Source organism: Austrofundulus limnaeus, unplaced genomic scaffold, assembly GCF_001266775.1.
Source record: "Austrofundulus limnaeus strain Quisiro unplaced genomic scaffold, Austrofundulus_limnaeus-1.0 Scaffold6, whole genome shotgun sequence".
NCBI lineage: Eukaryota > Metazoa > Chordata > Actinopteri > Cyprinodontiformes > Rivulidae > Austrofundulus > Austrofundulus limnaeus.
In genome coordinates this window covers 82764-95983 of record NW_013952408.1, presented here as the reverse complement: position 1 = coordinate 95983, position 13220 = coordinate 82764, and the positions used below count along the sequence as shown (strand labels likewise).

Below are 13220 nucleotides of genomic sequence, written 5' to 3'. Positions count from 1 at the left end.
CGATTTACCGGTCGATCTACGTTCCTACCCTCATCTATGGTCATGAGCTTTGGGTCATGACCGAAAGAAAGAATCCCCCGGAGGAGCTGGAAGAAGTGGCTGGGGAGAGGGAGGTCTCGGCCTCCCTTCTGAAGCTGCTGCCCCAGCGACCCGACCCCGGTTAGGCGGAAGAAAATGGATGAATGGATGCTTTTCAACTCAAATATTTTTAAATTTCAATTTTACTTTATGGGACTGGTAGTCAACCTACAGCTTGTCCTTTGCTGGCTTTATTTTATCTTTTTAATTTTTGGTTTTGTTTATTAAGCCTGTTTCTACAACTTTAAAATACTGTTTGGTTTGTTTTTTAAATATAAGCTTATGTATTTAACTTAAAATAAATGAGACAAATGATTGATGGACTACTCCGTTATAATCTGCTTGACTTTTGCATCGACTTGATCTAGTGTTTAATCTTTATCAATGTATCTTCCCATTTTGTTAACAAAATCTACAGTATAGTTTTGAAAAGGTTGTTTAAGTATCAAATAAAAGTATCAAATCAAAGTAACAAATTAATAACATTTTGGTGCATAATATTTCCCAGGTGCTTTAAAGTTACTTTTTTGTGTGTTCCTAGACTGCCTTAATGTGACTCCACTTGAAGAAACTCAGCTCTGGTGTCCCGGGCAGTCCCTGTGGAGCCTCGTTGCTGGACATGCCTCTGAATCAGAGCTGCTGAAGATCCGTTCAGCACTGGGACACTAGACATGTACACGAATGTGCACGCTGAGGTGAGTTATTCAGACTCCACTTCAGCATGTTTTCTATCATGGCATCTTGTTTTTAAGCTTCACATTCAGTGCAAATTCATTATTTTTTGTGCTCTTTGATTGATTCCTAAAAAGAAGCTGAGTCTATTTATGGACAATTTCCACCTGAATACTGTCATATTTAAAATGATTTAATTTTGGGCAGGGTGAATAAAAAAGTAGGACGCAGTTTCAACACTAAATTTGAATGCCTGATTACAAAAACTAACAAAGTGATCTAAATGTGACTTAGAATATTTATTCAAACTTAATTAAACTCTCTATTCAACTATAAAAAGTTAATATAAAGTCTGTTTTAATGATCACAAAACAATGAATTCCTTTTAGCAGGATTTTTTTTAATATATAGAAAATTGTATTTCTTAAATGTGTTCACATTTGACACCTTTCTGTCCAAGCATTGCAATATTTTACTACGGTTATTCTTTTCTAAATTGGGCCAGTTTGTGTTCTCTTTGTTCGGCAGTGAAACCTCTCTATTAGTAATTCTCTTCTCCTCACTAAAGTGCATCAAAAGGCCAGTCAGTGTTTGCAGAAAACCACCTGGTCACAATTTCCCTCTGCTTTCTAACCAGACCACGTGCTGCTGATCACAAATGAGTTCAGCGGCTGCTTACTGCTGAAAACCACACGGTAACAACTGTGCAATATGCCACTGAGAACTTTTTTTTTTTGTTAAAACATTCAACAATCATCCCCCCAGTATATGTGCTGGCTGATTGTGAAGTTTTCAGAGAAAATGCAAGATTTAGGCTGAACGCCTTGGCAAACTTTCAAGGTAAAAAAAAAAGTATCAAAGCACAAAGCACCTCAATCAAGTTTTGAAAGTTCATGCAGGTTTTCCTCCTGTTATTGCTCCCCACTCTGGAACAAATCACATTCCTTTCTACTTTTTGTTCATCTTTTTTTTTAATCCGTGCTGTTCTTTTTTTTTTGCAGCCTGTAATGAATTCAGTGCCTTTGAGAAGGTAAAGTGATAGTACATCAGAAGGCAATTTCTTCATTCCTGAATGAAGCTGTTCCTCCTTTTATCAAAGTCTTCATTGTCTAAGGTGGTTTGAGCTGAAGAAAGACGATCTCTTTTCGTGTCTTTTTACCATGCAATATCAGAGCTTACTCCTGTTTCTTCTTGAAATGGGCTATTCTCCTTTAATCTATTCCTAAATTCAATATAGGTCACATATTAGTTTTTGACTGATGTGGTTTCTTAAAATAGTTTCAAAATGAGAACAATCTCAGCAGAAAGATGGAGACAAATCCAGGGACTTGATTTGATTTGATTGATTTATTTATTTAACAGGAAAAGATGATTAAAAATCAAGCCTGACTCAGCATAATTGCTGTTTTACAGCAGGTTCCTGTTCTGCAGCACATAAAACACTCAGAAATACAGCATCACAATCACGTCATTATACACCAAAGACACAAAGACAAACAAGCATACCAAATTTCAAAAAGGCAGCATTTGCAAAATAGGACGTCTAAATATGAGCACAACAAAAAGTGTCCAGCAGATGGCAGACAAGATTCTTCTTAAAGGGYTGTAGTTTTGAAATGGACTTTATGTTTCGAGGAATGTCATTCCATGCTTTAGTATAAACATAGAAGAAAGACCTCTGGCCGTAACAGTTTTTAAAAGTTGGTAATATCAGTTTTCCTTTTGTAACAGGTCTACACTGTAAAAAATGAAATGTTGGATTTACTTAACGATGTTATGCGACCTGGTTCCACTTAACTGAGTTGAGTAAATTCAAAGCAATATACCAGTTTTTTAACCAAAGAACATGAGCATATTGCTTTGAATTTACTCAACTCAGTTAAGTGGAACCAGGTCACGTAACATGGTTAAGTAAATCCAACATTTCATTTTTAGAGTGTAGTTGAATGACCACTTCCAGAATTTGATTTGGGCAACAATGCACAGAGAGTTCCATAATTGGCACCTTGGAAGATCTGAAAATATAAATTAATACCACTATACAAAACATAATTCTGAAAAGTCAAGACATCAGACAGTGAAAGAACTGTACAGTGATGAGTCCAACCAGGAAGTTTTTTATGAATTTTGTAGGCCTTGTTGTAGAGCCTAACTATGGGTTCTAAGACCAAACAGGTAAACAGCACGACATGGTTGAGAGTATAATGGCATGAAGATAGATATTTGAATCAGAAGATGTCAGATTGGATCTAATTTTTTGAATAAACGTATAATTTCTGTTTCAACTTAGTGGTTAAGACTTGTACATGATCACGATAAGTCAAATGAGAATCCAAAGTAATTCCAAGGTATTTGTAGGTAGTGACAATATCAAGGGGTTTGTTTAAAAAAATGAGTTGATTTGTTATATTGAAATGTCTCCTGGGTGAGGAAAAATACATGCACACAGTTTTTTAACATTAATTGACAAAAGATTATCTTGAAGCCAACCATGAAATGTCTGAAGATGAGGACAACCTGTTAGCGTGTGCATTATAAACACCTCAGTTACCAAGGAGAGACAGAGGAAGTCAGTGTGAATTTAAAAGGCTTATGTGTGCAAAACACAGCGCATGTTAGTGTGTGACTGAATGTGCACGCACATATGAATCCAGAAATGACATGTTTAGTACCCTCCAGTGTATTCCTTTGAAGTGGAGATGGCAACGTGCAGAAATGACTGGCAAGAAGCAGGTGTGAAGGTGCTAATGGCATCCAGACTCCGCTGAGACACACGTGCACACATTACAGAGAGTGAAAAGCTCACAGCACACAGGCCCGTTTGTCTGATGGTGGGGTTCAGTTCGGTGCCATTTAGTTTTAAGTTTTTACATCCCTCTATTCAGAACAAGTCATGTCAATGCACTGTCTACTAAAAACCACCACAAATAACCTAAGCTATTTTATTTATTGTCATTGTTAAAGTATATTGGTTCAGTCTGTGTCCAAGAGAGTAAAAGCTTGTATTTACTGAAATTATTGAAATTCTATGATCTGGTTGATTATAACATTCTGTTAGGCTCACCACAGTTTAAATATTTTTATGAAAGAATGAAGATAATAAAACCAGATATGTCACATTTTGAATGGCAGAAAAGGAATACTGAGATCATCACTACTGAACTATCACAAGATCAGAAATCTATTCATAGTTCTTATGTATTGTTTCTTTATGACTTCACTGTGGGAACCTCTGCAGCCAGTGATGGGGCACGAGGTCTGGCAGGGGAGACAGCAACATGGAAACCATAACAGCAGAGCAGAGAATCCATCCACACACCCCCAAAGCTGCCCACTCTCTGACCCCCCTGTTGTGAAAGAGCTGGTGTGAGCTGAGGTTAGGATGTTGCTACAGACTCTCAAAGAGAAAGCCTGCATGACTGGAAGGTAAGCCTCATTTATACAAATCACCTTTCACAGTTCACAGTTTTTTTTCTTTTAGTGTATTGGCTTGCAAGTAAACATATACAGACACAGAAATGTCATATTGTTAGTGGTTGTGTGGGAAAAGTGCCACACACACTGACGTCAGCAGAAATCCTCTGATGTTGCCTTCAGGATGAATTGTTGACCTTGATGCAAGGCACTGAGTGTGTATATGTGTGTTTGAGTGAGTTTCAGGCCTTTGATCAGTTAATTAGGCTGTGTCCCAAGTGCATATCAGCTGGATGGCTTTTAGGAGTAAACCCAACACACTTCTAACTAATTACACTTCTACTTAACAAAGCCACTTCGAAAGCCCTCTGTTTGTCATTTTTAGCTTAATTTAATTGACTTTGTTGCAAGAAAACATTGCCAAAGCTTTGCGGTGCTTTCACAACATTCACTTAAAACGATTGCTTGTGCATAATTGTGTTTAATTTGATTCTCCACTTTTGCCAAAAAACGTTTTTAAAGACGTAGCGCAGCTTATTTAAAGTAAAGGTGCAGAAACTTTTGGCTCCAAATTTCACGTGCATTTTAAATCTGCGTGAGGCAGATTGTAAGTGTCAAATGATTTATCACCAGCTTCCTCGTGTGTGGTCCTGATGCTAAAACCATTCACCCTGTCAAGCACGCGCACACACACACACACATGCACACACACACACACACACACACACACACACACACACACACACACACACACACACACACACACACACACACACACACACACACACACACACACACACACACACACAAAGCTCTGTGTATTTGTCTGAGTAGCATGAAAAGACAGATTTCTCCAATTGCAAAGGCTATAAAAATAAGAAGGCTGAACAAACTGCCATACAGCCTCCTATCATTTGAAAACATACCTTTATTTATTTGTCAGTCCACACACAAACTAAAGTTCACTTTCACAATTTTTGTTACTTTAATAACAACATGCAGTATTGCTAAAAACAAAAGAAATTTTTTTGAATCATATAAAAACGTTAATTTCAGATGATGTTTTAATATTAACATTTGGTAACGTTCACACTATCAGGTTGTCTCAGGTGGTACATATTATATATATATATATATATATATATATATATACAACCAGTTATCAGACATTTCTCATGCTGTTTCTGCTTTTCTTGGAACAGAGATGATATGGTGCAATTGTTTGGGTACAAACCTGAAACTATGCACTACACCCTCAGTCACCAGGAGACATGTTACAGTAACTCTGTCAGCTTTAAAAATAGGGATAATTTCAGAAGGTTCGTAACACAAATTAACAAATACATGGGCACTGTACAGTAATAATGATTAATACCGAAAATATAATGAAATCTTTATTTTTTTTCTTCCAGAAGACCAAGCTCTCGTTTAGACCAGTCCAGCGCTGAAGATGAGTTTGAGTCGATTAGAGACAAGTTAAAGAGACACACAACGTTATCACTCAACACAGGTAAGTTACACAGAGTGTTGGTTCTTCTGTAGACTTGTGACGAATCACAGCTGAATTTCAGATGACTGTTTAGTTGCACAGTCTCATTAGGATCACTTTGAAAAGTCCATATACCAGTGGGCTTTTATTGTGTTGGGTGTGTTTGTTTCTTTGGTGAAATACTGTTATTCTAGAAACTTCTCAAATCCTAAACTGCCCACAATGAAATCAAAACTGCCCTGTTTATGTAAACAGAATCCTCTCTTTGAACTTCATTTACAGTATTTCAGATGGGTTTTTTTTTCTCCGATTCTTTGGTTGTGACCTTCACAAGCTTAAATTCTATTAGTTTGTCCCAAACCTTTGGTCGACATGTCACACTATGGAACTGTCTTAATATTTGTCCAGTGTCTGAGCGTAGGTTTCTGTTACTGCTCCCTCTTTACTCACTTCTCTTCCATAACATTTTTTTCATTCTTCGTCTGCAGCTTCTGCCCCTCTCATACTTCATTCCTCCTTTTCCTCTCTCCATCTCTCAGGCGATGGTCACTGGAGCCACCTTTGAAAAGCTCCTCTTTACCTCTCTCACTCCGTCTCTATCTCTCCTTCTCTTTCCCGTTTCCTGACTAGACCAGAACAAAAGGTCCCATTGTCAGAAAATGAATCCCAGACTGGACCGAGCCGGCAAAGGAGTTCTTTTTTTTTTCCTTTAAAAAAGGTGAATTAGGTCTGGCATGATTGTGTAACCAGTGAAGGAGAAAGTGTGGATTTACAAAGGGATAAAAAAAAGACATTATTTCTCTTTGAAAACGTTAGAAAATAAACTCTGAGAGTTGATCTGGTGTACATCAGTGTAACTGTAACAGCTGTGTTTGTCTTGTATCATCTATATTTTAGGTCCGTCTTCTTGTCAGAAAGTGAAGCACTGATAAAGTTTATAAAGGTAAGTATGCTAACTAGTATGCAGTAAAATATCATACTCGTTTCAGTCATTCAAACGGCGTACAGACATCTTTATGCCCACACACAAAACGTGCATCACACATGGTGCAACACACCGATGTTCATGTCTGCCTTTCGGCTTCACGGTCCTGCATGAAAGGAACCGGATTAGGTCAGAAGCAGGACTTGTCTGTGGACCAGATGTTGAGCTTATCTCTCTCTACTCTTTGTTTGCTACCGCCTGGAATTTGTATGTTTCCAGCCCTTTTTTAAAGGGTGTGAAACAAGAACATGAAGAAAAAAAATAGCTAGTTAGTTTTTCCTCTTAAATTTATTATGTGAAGCTCCTTTCGGAAAGATAAACAAAGCAGTTCAGGCAATGCCTGGAAACCTCATCAAGGCGGTTTGCTATAAACAAAGTGAGACTGTGTCAAGCAGAGCGAGGAGGGGATTTAATTCAAGTTTCCTTCCCCAGAGCAGTGTTGTTCCAGCCATTAAAACCTGGAGGCGTACTTGTTGCCTCCCGAGACATTTACTGTAAAGATTTATCTGAACTGTTTAAACAGTTGCAGCGTATTTCTTTTTAATTATTTCCCTAAACAAGTGATGTGTCTGAGTAAGGCATAAAGCTGCTGAACACCTTCAGTGGCTGTAGTTCTGGATGTTGCCAGAGCTGTGCAGGAGATACAGTAACTGCCTCATTAATTCCAATAACTCAGCAGCTGTTAAAAGAAAGGGCACTATACCCTGCCCTGCGGAACGCCTGTGCAATTCTTTTAGTTTTTTACAGCAACATACATCTCTCCGTTCTTAACGTCTATAAATGTGAATGCTCATATCAATATTTCAGTTTGTTTAGTGTAACTCAGCCACACCTGCTAAAAATTACAATTAAATGTATCTACACCATAGTGAGATTTAATTGGGAAGCTAATTAGTGGCAAACAGCTTAATTAGTTCATTTCAAGTCATCAGTTTGTGTGTGGTTTGAATGTGGTTTGAAGACAAAGGGGATTTAGATTCAAGTTTTAAATGGAAACATTTACAAAGTGACAAGTTAAACAGGAAAACCTTCCGAATGTCCAAATCACAGTTTTAGGTCCTGATTGCTAACTTCTGGGTTTTACTGCAGTTTTTGTTTTGACCAGAACATAAACTGAACCTTCTGAAATGACGGGCTGCAGTGATTTCACTGGTTTGACATGCTGAATGTTGTTTTCCAATAAAACTGGCTTCAATCTGCAAATCATTTCAACACATAAACCAAACAAAAACATAACAGATGCTGAAATTGAAACATGTATTCTCTTTTTCTGTTCAACACCCTATCCGTCTTTATTGCAGCCACATCTGACACACTCCTGCTGTAAGATGAGAGCTCATTGTCTGACTTTGACTCATTTCTGTTGCTCTGAACAAAGTGCAGATTACCTGATTGTGATCCAGGAAATAAATCAGACTACTGGACGTGCTATTAAGCAGCAAGTGGTTGTCACATTTTCTGCTGCCTTTGAGCTCTGTGTATTTTAAACCCCTCCACCCTGCTGCCAGCTTGAACACCACAGACTGCTGTTGTCCCCACTGTATACTTGGACTGTACAGATAAAGGCAGTCACGTTGCAGAACACAGACCATTGTTCGGTATTAAAATGTATTTTCTGCAAACACTGACATCATGAAGGCGATGCTGTGTTAAACGCAGTCAAATACGTTGATGCTGCTGCGTAAACATCTTAAATACAAAATAAAACTACATATGGCATTTTGTGAAATTTATAACAAAACCGGTGCCAAGCAGTCTGAAGAAAATCCCAGTCTTTCCAAAGGGACAACGTTTCACAGACCCAATGTCTTTCGTGATACAGAATGATTGACAGACAGCTTGTCCCGCCCCCTCAGTTTGCAGCCCATTGGAGCTAATTTTGTTCAGCTCAGGGTCAGCCCAAGGCCACAGCCACTGTGGACGTACAATAACATGCCTCGAGTGAGTGGATGTAGTTTGTCGTAAACTGAGTAGCTAAAACAAGGTGGATTATTTCAATTTTCACCCGTTTTCATTCATGTCTTTGGAAGAAAAACTGTAAGTGAAGAGACTGGGGGCAGATACACCAAAGGATATTCAAATCTGGCAAAAGGAAAGTTTTCTGTGACCTGGTTTCTGTGAAAGAACTGGCTAATCACAAAACTCTTTTTGTTTGGATGCTTCTGTTGTTGGAATCCAATCTGCAGTGTTTTATTATATATCTCTTAGCCCTCCCTACAAATACCCCCACCAGCCGCCACTGGTTAATAAGATAATAAAAAGTGGCAATAGGTTTCAGCTCAATTTTGTTTGTGATTCAGACAGTGTATGTGTGCTGTGCAGTGATAAATTTAGGCTCTTATGTCTGGAAAAATATAAAGCTTTCCCCTTCATATTAGTACGTTTGCTGTCATGGTTTTGCATTTAATCTCTGCACGGTCCATAAAGTCTACTTTTAAAGCTCCAGACAGGCAGACATGTTTACGGTTTTAGTTTCCTCACTGGAAGAAACACCAGAAATACTTTATTAAATCTCTGAAAAGACAAGCCAGGGAGGTTTGGGTTGGAGTCCTGCGGAGAGAAACAACTGAGATATGTGATTTCACTGTCAGAGTCCTGACATGTGGGTGTGTTTGAATCACTGTGTTTGTATGTGTGGGTTTTTGTGTGTAACGGACTGCCGTCTGCGATTGTTATAAAGAGTTATTAGAATTCATGCTGGTGTAAAATGAGCAGAGGACTCGACCATTCACTCATAACTCTTTAAAATCAGCTTTTTTGTTTTTTCATGCCTTTGGCACACAGACACACACGGACGACGCTATGGTTTTCATTTGCTGTGGATATGGATGTCGGAGGCCAAATTATGATGGAATACTGCTGCGCAATCGTTTAGTGGCTGCTCTCTCTCACACACACATTCCTTTCTCCTCTCTGCCTGTGTTATTTTTATCCTCTTTTTCTCATTTGCCTTGCAGTTTCCAACAGCTCGACTTAAACACGGTTAATGCTTTCCCCTCATTTTCCTACTTTTTGCACCAGTATTTTTGAATTGCATGCTGATAGGATGGGGACTGAAATTGCACAACTAAGGCGAACTCTTACAGTTTTCTTGTGTTTTGTGTTTCCTGCAGGGAAATATAAAACAACAGCATCAGGGTGGACCATGCATGACAGAACCGTCACTTGCAGGTAAGAGAATGCTTTGGTTTTGCTGCCATCTGGTGGCGCAGAATTAAATAACAAGACGTGTAAAAAAACATGCTCTACTTTAGCTCAAATAAACAATACACATAAAAATGATTTGAGCTCAATCCAGAATACATTTTTGCAAGGAAAAAAGAGCACTGTTAATTTTGAAATGTCTATGGAAACTAGTTTTTAAGTGTTCAGTAGTTCATTTTCAGCATGTCAGTGGCATAACGAAGCATGGAAGCCTCCCAGAGAGGCTTAGTGAGAACATAAAGAGTCCATAAGAGATCATTTCAAGACTCTATTTGCATTTCTATTTTAATGTTTTTTTGCTATGTCTGTATATTTATTTGTCATTTTCTGCATTTTTGTTTTTAGGTTTTGAACTATATTTTGTTGTATACATGCTATGCAAAACTAAGAAAGATGATTCTGTTATTTTAAACCTGTTTGTCTCTGTACAGAACTGAAAGAACTTAGAGCAGCTATACAAACAGACTTAAAGCTCCCACCTTCATCACATGAAGTCTCATCCCCTCCTGTGACGAGACAGTAGAATGATTTAAGTTTATTTTAATTTATTTTATTTTTGTATTAAAGAAGAACCCATCCAGAGGACCTACTTATTTTTTCTTTTGGATTTTTTTTCTACCTGGATTACTGAGATGCATCAGGACGTTATTTTAATCTATTTATTCAAGATTCAAGTAGTTTAATTGTCAATGCTTCATTTGTGCAAAACATACAGAGAATTGAAATTGTGTTACCCTCCTTCCCAGTTACAACAATAAACAAGTAATCAGCTGAAATTGCACAATCCAGTAACATTGTAAATAAACATAAAAGTGACAGTAAATGTGTAATACAACATGGACACAGATAAGGATGAATGTCTGACATCAACACAAAAATGACAGGAAATGGAGGGGTACTCAGTAATGTAAAAATAGAGATCTTTATACAAGAAAAAGTTGAATATTGCAGCTATAGTAGAAGCTTAATGCTGATAAAAGTAAAGTGAAGGATGCATATGAGTGTAAAAGTGACGTGTGCATACAATTCTCACAGTTGAGGGAGTGGGTGGTGGTGGGTATGGCGGTAGTACGTTATGTGCAAAAGTCACGCACTTGCAAAATGTCCAGTTTTGCAACTTCTTTCGTATAAGTGTTTAAGTAATGTGACATACTACTGTGTCTTCTGTATACGATCCAGCCTTTATAAAAGTAAATGTATTATCGTAGTTGAACTCATATCCTGATGCATTTTCTCCTCTGACTTTTTTTTTCCTCTCAGAATGTCAGCAGGACAAATGTCTGTCTCTCCACTGCACCGAACTTTACACCAAATTTGACTTTTCTGTGCCATCTTACACCTAAACCATCAAGTTCACATCCTCCCACCAAGACTTCACTGTTCAGGACTCTTCAGAAGTACTCGCCTTCCCCTGAAAACCATATATCATCACAGAGCTGTATTCGCTTACCGAACACAGATTTGGGAGAGAAAAAACCCCATCTCTGCCTGGACTTCAAGAGATAGTAATACCTCCTCCTCCTCACTCCGTCGTGTCTCTGATGCAGGCAGTCACAGCAGCGGTGACACTGGCCGTTCCGTGTCAACAAACGGGAAATTAAAGGCACAAGATGGGCAGCAGACGAGCAGCAGCGGAAACAGCTCAGAGTCAACAGTGGTGCGGTTGGATAATTGTGAATGGTTGAGCAGTTCAAGGAGCTCGGCTTTATCGGAAACCCCTGCACAACCTGACAGAAAGGAGCACAAGAGGTTAGTTCACAGACAAGAAAACTGAACGCCTCAGAATGGACACCGACAAACAGCAAGGCCCAAACAGCTGCAGCCTGCCTGATAGTGCCTCGCATCCTCCAGAAAGACGTGGAGCACAGAGACGGGACACGTGCACTCAGCCACAGTCTGCGGAAACTACTAATGGGAAATACGTTGTTTCACCTAAAAGCACACAGGAGGAGAAGACAAATCAGTCAATAAGTGACCAGCAGCACACAGACAAAACTCCAGATTCCCGCAATATTTTATCAGCCAGTTTGTTCTGAAGGAACAAAACTACTCCGACTGAATCAGAGTGACAGACTGAAAAAAAACTGTTTGTTTTAAACAATGTTTTTGTTACAAATCATACAAAACCACAGAGCTGCTAATACGTATATTTGGAAGCTTGGCAATGTAACTGCTGCTGTGTAGCTAAAAACAGAGTCTCACTGGGAAACTTGTGTTTTGCTATAATAAATATACTGACAGACACTGACCAAGGCTGGAGTTTTACATTCAGGAAAAGCAGCAAATTTTATTTATTTATTTTGTTCGTTTGACAAATTATATGTGGTTAAGAAAGAAAATGCTTTTATAAAAAACATACACACGCTTAAAAATAATTATTACTTTTATGTCAAACTATAGTTCTGTGTCTGTTCTGTACAGTCTGGCCCCTAAATATTGTGCAATTTTATTGAGGTGTACCACATATTTTTGCACATTTTAAATAACTAAAAACACAAACATGCTGTCTGACTCTTTTTTCTTCTTCTTCTTTTTGTCACATTTCACATTTTCATTCAGGACATCACATAAAAACATTTTAATATCCATTGTAAATGTTAAAAGGGGGAAGGCAGCAAATGTTCCCTATCAAAAAATAAATGAATACAAACAGCTGATTTGCAAAAAGATAAACAAACCCAGCTGAGTCTGATTATCACAGACTGAGCTGGGTTTGCGTCAATGTTGTTTTTGCAAAACAATTTGCCTAAATGACCCCTTGTCCTCCAAAATTTATTACTAAACAAAATCTAATGGATGTACTGTAAACCTGTTTAAAACTTTTCTTTTTTTAATTTCTTTTTATTATTATTGTTGTTGTTTTTTTGTTGATAAACTGAAGTTGTTATCTGCGGAGCCCGCGAGGAAACATGGGAGAAGAAATAAATAAAAACGGATCCTGACTTTCTTTCTCAGGATCCCGAGAACCGAAGTTGGGATCCCGAGAACCGAAGTTGGGATCCCGAGAACCGAAGTTGGGATCCCGAGAACCGAAGTTGGGATCCCGAGAAAGAAAATCAGAATCTCGACTTTGGTTCTCGGGATCCTGAGAAAGAAAGTCAGGATCCATAATTTTTTTCCTCCCATGTCCTCTCGCGGGCTCTTTAGAAAACTACGGAGCCTGCGAGGAGACACGGGAGAAAAAACTAAATAAAAACGGATCTCGACTTTCGTTCTCGGGATCCTGAGAACCAAAGTCAGGATCCGTTTTTATTTATTCATTTCTCCCATGACACCTAGCGGGCTCCGTACAAAACACTATCTAAAAATTGTGATTTAAAATTACTGAATACCAAAATGCTAATATGAGATACTTCTTCAAAAATAAAAGCTTCGAAG

General features: G+C 38.3%; 1 long non-coding RNA gene across 2 annotated transcripts; it reads left to right on the top strand.

Annotated features, from left to right (window-relative positions):
- Positions 1-155: 155 nt before the first annotated feature.
- Positions 156-12357, top strand: LOC106532833 (uncharacterized). 2 transcript variants are annotated; one of them, XR_001312153.1, is made up of 7 exons: positions 156-773; positions 3989-4176; positions 5367-5483; positions 5577-5674; positions 6551-6596; positions 9752-9809; positions 11103-12357. It is a non-coding gene; the product is annotated as an uncharacterized LOC106532833 (long non-coding RNA). The 2 variants fall into 2 exon arrangements; XR_001312158.1 differs by lacking the exon at positions 5367-5483.
- The last annotated feature ends 863 nt before the right edge of the window (positions 12358-13220 follow it).